Source organism: Terrapene carolina, unplaced genomic scaffold, assembly GCF_002925995.2.
Source record: "Terrapene carolina triunguis isolate 2854851 unplaced genomic scaffold, T_m_triunguis-2.0 Scaffold357, whole genome shotgun sequence".
NCBI lineage: Eukaryota > Metazoa > Chordata > Testudines > Emydidae > Terrapene > Terrapene triunguis.
In genome coordinates this window covers 182,035-187,979 of record NW_020664708.1, presented here as the reverse complement: position 1 = coordinate 187,979, position 5,945 = coordinate 182,035, and the positions used below count along the sequence as shown (strand labels likewise).

Below are 5,945 nucleotides of genomic sequence, written 5' to 3'. Positions count from 1 at the left end.
CTGGTTCACTGCTGCTGCTCTGTCTCCGGCCCAGCTTCACCTTCTGGGCTGCTTCTCTGGCCTCTCTGGTTCTGGCTGGGGTTGCCAGATTTCCACTGAATTAATAGCCCGGAGTCACTTAAAAATTCACCTAAAAAGTAGCCCAATCTATTTTTGAAACAAAGGTTTTTTATTCACACATTCGTCTATAGATCAAATAACAAATGAAAGCTTTTGACAGATTTGATTAAAAAAAAAAAGAGAGAAGACCCAACACAAGTTTGTCCACATTACCAATACACCTATGAGATAACAATAAAATTCAAAATCGAACTCTGGTATTGGTACTTGCATCCCGATAGGGGGTTGGCAGGTAAGGACAGCTGTAAAAATAGCCTCAAAGGAGCCAAAAATGTTTGTAATGAAAAAAATAATAGCATTATTATATTATTTATGTCTAATTGCATTCAGTGATGGTAGTAATTGTCCACATATTGTGTTGAATTAGTTTGCTACAGTTAGCCTTTATTTGATTTATACTCCAGTAAAAAAAAAATCAGGTAAATTTAATTCACCGGATCACTGTCGAAATTATAAAGAAGTTCAGCATTGTAGTTTCTTACTTTTCTCTTCACCTGTCTCAGGTTGCAGTTGCTGTTCATCAAACTGAAAACGAACCTTTTTCACACAGGGAGTAATGCATAGCCACATTGCGTCAGAAAGCTGTAGTATCTTCTGGTAGTCTAAGAGTTATGGAAAGGCCGCATGATAGGGTGTGTGGGTTTGGGGGCTGACAGGTGATGCTGAAAGAGGTGAGGTGATGGCAAGAGACGGATCTCAGCAACAGAGAGAGCACTGTTGGGTGATTCGGTGATAAGACATTAGGTGTGAGGAACTTCTCAGACTGTGAACCTCTACAATGCTGAGCTCAGCCAACTTGGCCAGAGCACTCAGGTGATCACATTTTGTATGTGTATTTGCCCAATTTGTCACGAAGCTCTTTGGATTTCACCCCATAAATTACAGGGTTGAGCATGGGGGGGATGAGGAGATAGAGGTTGGCCAAGATTATGTGAATGTGGGGAGCGATGCCCTGACCAAACCGGTGTGTTAGGTTGACAAATAGGCCTGGAGTATAATACGTCAGCATCACACAGATGTGGGCTGTGCAGGTTTTCAGGGCTTTCTGGTGGGCTTCCTTGGAGGAGATTCTGAGGACGGCCCTGATGATCAAACTGTAGGACAGGGCAATGAGTGACAGGTCTAACACACTGACTACAAACACTATCACCAAGCTATATGTCCTGTGGAGTGTGATGTCCCCACATGATATCTGCGCCACAGCTATAGGTACACAGAACGTGTGGGGGATAATGTGGTTGGAACAGAATGGCAGCCTGTTCAGGAGCAGGGGCATAGGCAGAATGAAGAGAACAGCTTTGATCAAACATAGAAGCCCTAGCTTAGCTATTCGTCCTTTGGTGAGGAGGGTGGTGTATCTCAGAGGGTTACATATGGCAACATAGCGATCAAAGGCCATTGTCACAAGGACGGCTGAGTGCATAACAGAAACTGTGGGAAGGAAGAAAGTCTGGGTGAGGCAGCCACCCACAGTAATGCTTTTCAAATTGAACCAAAATATACACAGTGTCTTCGGCACGATGGTGGTAGATGTGGCGATGTCTGTGAGTGCCAGCATGCAGAGCAGCAGGTACATTGGCTTGTGCAGGGTCTGCTCTTTGCTTACAACATACAGAAGCATGACATTTTCCAACAGGCCAATAATGTAGAAAGTAGCAAAAGGGATGGAAATCCAGATATGGGCAGCTTCCAGACCAGGGATGCCCATTAGGATGAATGTTGAAGGGTCAGAGGGGGTGAGGTTGAAAGCTGCCATGAAGTTCTCAGTGTGTCGATCGGGCTCCAAAATGTTCAAGCTGCCTGTGAAGGGAGAGAAGCACAGCAAAGGGGGTTACACACTTTATAACAAATAGTAGGGTAAATATTTTTATTACTGAAGTATCAGAGGGGTAGCCGTGTTAGTCTGAATCTGTAAAAAGCAACAGAGGGTCCTGTGGCACCTTTAAGACTAACAGAAGTATTGGAGCATAAGCTTTCGTGGGTGAATGCCCACTTCGTCTCATGTTATTTTTATTACTGTTATTAACAGTCTACAAAGGGGAGGGAGAAGTGAGGTGGCAACATTTACAGATGACACAAGATGATTTTGGTTATAGTGAAGTCCAGAGATGTCCTCAGGTGGAGTTAACCAAGCCATGTGAAACCCTGCTCTCAGTGCAAGCATGGACGGAAGCTCAGCAAAACTTTGGAATCCAGGAGAAGTGGGGTTGGAAATCATACAGAAAATACAATGCCATGAGATCAGTCCCTCAATGTTTCACCCTTCTGTGGACTCCTCTGTGTAGTATTGGGCACCCTTCTCACACAGGATATTGCAGAACTAGAGGAGTTCAGGGGATGATCAAGGGCCCAGGGAAACTCTTATAAGGGGAGAGGTTGAAAAGGCTGGGTTTGTTACTTTACAAAGAAGATGAATAAGAGTGGGTACGAGAAAAATCTATAAAATGCTGACTGGTAGAGAGATGATCGAGAATGTGTTCTCTCTGTCTCATAAAACAACATCAAGTGGACATTCAATTATACAGAAATGTGGCAAAATGAAAATAGATAAATAAAGAATGCCTTTTTCACTGAATGCCTAAATAGACTGAGGAGCGCCTTACCTGAAGAGGTAGTTGAGGCCATGAGGTAAACAAGAATCAGGAAGAGTTTGGACATTTACATGGATAGTGAGGCTTTACCGTTACAATAGTTAGAGCCAAATAAATATTTTGTAAAGCCTATACATCCACATGTTTCAGGTGACAAGCCAATATCTAGCTGTTAAGCATTAGGGTCACAGCCCCTTGCTGGTCAAGTCACCCCTGCCCCCCATCCACCTACAGTTGGGTTTATTACACCATCTTCTGCAGCACCTGAGGCTGTCACTCTCAGAGAGAGGACACTGGACAGGATCAACCATAGGTCTATTTCACTATGCCATTCCTATTTTGGAAAGGGGCCAAGTGTCCACCATGGAAACAGATGTTATCATGCTGGGCTATGACTTTGTGCTGAACAGAATGGGCATGAAGGGCGCAAGGGTCTTTGTTATTTAGGACAACAGGCCTACATCTCTCTTACTTCCCCTATTTCTTTTGATGAGACACATCCTTGTTGGCAAACAGCTTTGTCTGAGATATAAGTTGCAGGTGTTAACTTACAAGCGTAAGTCAGCAACTCAGCTACTAACCATTCTCATACCTGAATATTGATGAAGTTTGCAGATGATGCAAAAATTGCGGGATGGTAAATAATGAAGAGGAAAGGTCGCTCATTCAGAGCAATCTGGATTGGTTGGTAAACTGGGTTGAAGCAAACAATTTATGTTCTAATATGGCCATGTAGATATATACATCCAGGAACAAAGAATGTACGTGATGTTTACACGATGGAGACTCTCATGGGAAACACAATGACGCTGAACAATATTTGGGGCATGAAGGGATAATTGGCTAAACATGAGCTCCCAGTATCAGAGGGGTAGCCATGTTAGTCTGTATCCACGAAAACAATGAGCAGTCCGGTGGCAACTTAAAGACTAACATTTATTTGGGCATAAGATTTAGTGGGCAAAAAGCCCCCTTCAAACATGGAAATTACAGATCCAGGCATGAATATACTGGCACATGAAAAGAAGGGAGTTACCTTACAAGTGGAGAACCAGTGTTGACAAGGCCAATTCAGTCAGGGTGGATGTGGCCCACTCCCAGTTCCTATTCAAGCCCAAATTAATGGTGTTAAGTTTACAAAAGAGTTGCAGCTCTGCAGTTTCTCTTTTTTGAAGGATGTCTACTTTTAAATCTGTTACTGAGTGTCCAGGAAGATTGAAGTGTTCTCCAAGTGGCTTTTGAATGTTACCATTCCTGATGTTGGATTTGTGTCGATTTATTCTTTTATGTAGAGACTGTCCGGTTTGGCCAATGTACATGGCAGAGGGGCACTGCCGGTACAGGATGGCATATATCACATTAGTAGATGTGCAAGTGAATGAGCCCTGATGGTGTGGCTGATGTGGTTGGGTCCTATGATGGTGTCCCTATTGTAGATATGGGGACAGAGTTGGCAACAGGGTTTGTTGTAGGGATTGGGTTAATGTTTCTGTGATGTGGTGTGTAGTTGCTGGTGCGTATATACTTCAGGTTGGGGGGCTGTCTGTAAGCGAGGACTAGCCTTCCTCCCAAGATCTGTGAGAGTGAGGGATCATTTTCCAGGATAGGTTGTAGATCGTTGATGATGCGCTGGAGAGGTTTTAACTGGGGGCTGTAGGTAATAGCCAGTGGTGTTTTGTTCTTTTCCTTGTTGGGCCTGTCCTGTAGTAGGTGACTTCTGGGTACGTGTCTGGCACTGTCAATCTGTTTCCTCACTTCCCCAGGTGGGTATTGTAGTTTTAAAAATGCTTGATAGAGATCTTGTAGGTGTTTGTCTCTGTTGGAGGGATTGGAGCAAATGCGGTTGTATCTTAGGGTTTGGCTGTAGACAATGGATTGTGTGATGTGTCCTGGATGGAAGCTAGAGGCATGTAGGTAAGTATAGTGGTCAGTAGGTTTCTGGTATAGGGTGGTGTTTATGTGACCATCACTTATTTGCACTGTAATGTCCAGGAAGTGGATCTCTTATGTGGACTGGTCCAGGCTGAGGTTGATGATGGGGTGGAAATTATTGACATCCCGGTAGAATTCTTCAAGGGCCTCCTTCCTGTAGGTCCATATGATGAAGTTGTCATCAATGTACCGCAAATACAGGAGGGGTACTAGGGTACAAGAGCTGAGGAAGCATTGTTCTAGGTCAGTCATAAAAATGTTGGCATCCTGTGAGGCCATGCAGAAACCCAAAGCAGTGCTGCTGACTTAAAGATATAAATTGTCCCTAAATGGGAAATAGTTGTGAGTTAGGACAAAGTCACAAAGCTCGGCCACCAGGTGTGCCATGGCCTCATCAGGGATACTGTTCCTGACAGCTTGTAGTCCATCCTCGTATGGAATATTGGTGTAGAGAGCTTCTACATCCATGGTGACCAGGATGGTGTTTTCAGACAGATCACCAATGCATTGCAGTTTCCACAGGAAGCCTGTGGTTTTCGAAGGTATCTAGGAGTGCTGGTAGAGTAGGGTCTGAGGAGAGAGTCCACATAGCCAGATAATCCTGGTGCAAGCATGCCAATGCATGAGATGATGGGGCGTCCAGGATTTCCAGGTTTACGGATCTTGGGTAGCAGATAGAATATCCCTGGTTGGGGCTCTAGGGGTGTGTGTATATAGATTTGTTCCCGTGGTATTTCAGGGAGTTTCTTGAGCAGATGGTGTAGTTTCTTTTGGAACTCCTCAGTGGGATCGGAGGATAGTGGCCTGTAGAATGTTGTTTGGAAGAGTTGCCTGCCAACCTCCTGTTCATAATCTGACCTGTTCATGATGAGCTCCCTGTGTGACCCTGTGGCCAAAACAGCCAATGAGATCCTGGGATGATAACCAGAGGAATCTCAAGGAGATGTAAAAAAAGTTATTTTACCTCTGTATGTGACACTGGCACAACTGCTGCTGTAAAACTGTGTCCAGTTCTGGTGCCCACATTTCAAGATGGATGTTGATACACTCAAAAAGTTTCAGAGAAGAGTCACAAGAATTACTGAAAATTAGAAAACCTGCCTTATAGTCATAGACTCAAAGAGCTCAATTTATTTTGTTTAACAAAGATGGTTAAGGGGTGACTTGATAGCAGTTTATAAATAACTGCACAGGGAACCAATATTTAATAATAGGCTTTTCAACTTTGCATACACAGGCGTAACATGATCCAATGGCTTGAGGTTGAAGTTAAAGAAATTTGGACTGGAAATAAGGAGTACC

General features: G+C 43.9%; 1 pseudogene; it reads right to left on the bottom strand.

Moving 5' to 3' along the window:
• Positions 1–907: 907 nt before the first annotated feature.
• On the bottom strand, positions 908–1,876 carry LOC113407765 (annotated as a pseudogene).
• Positions 1,877–5,945: the final 4,069 nt, after the last annotated feature.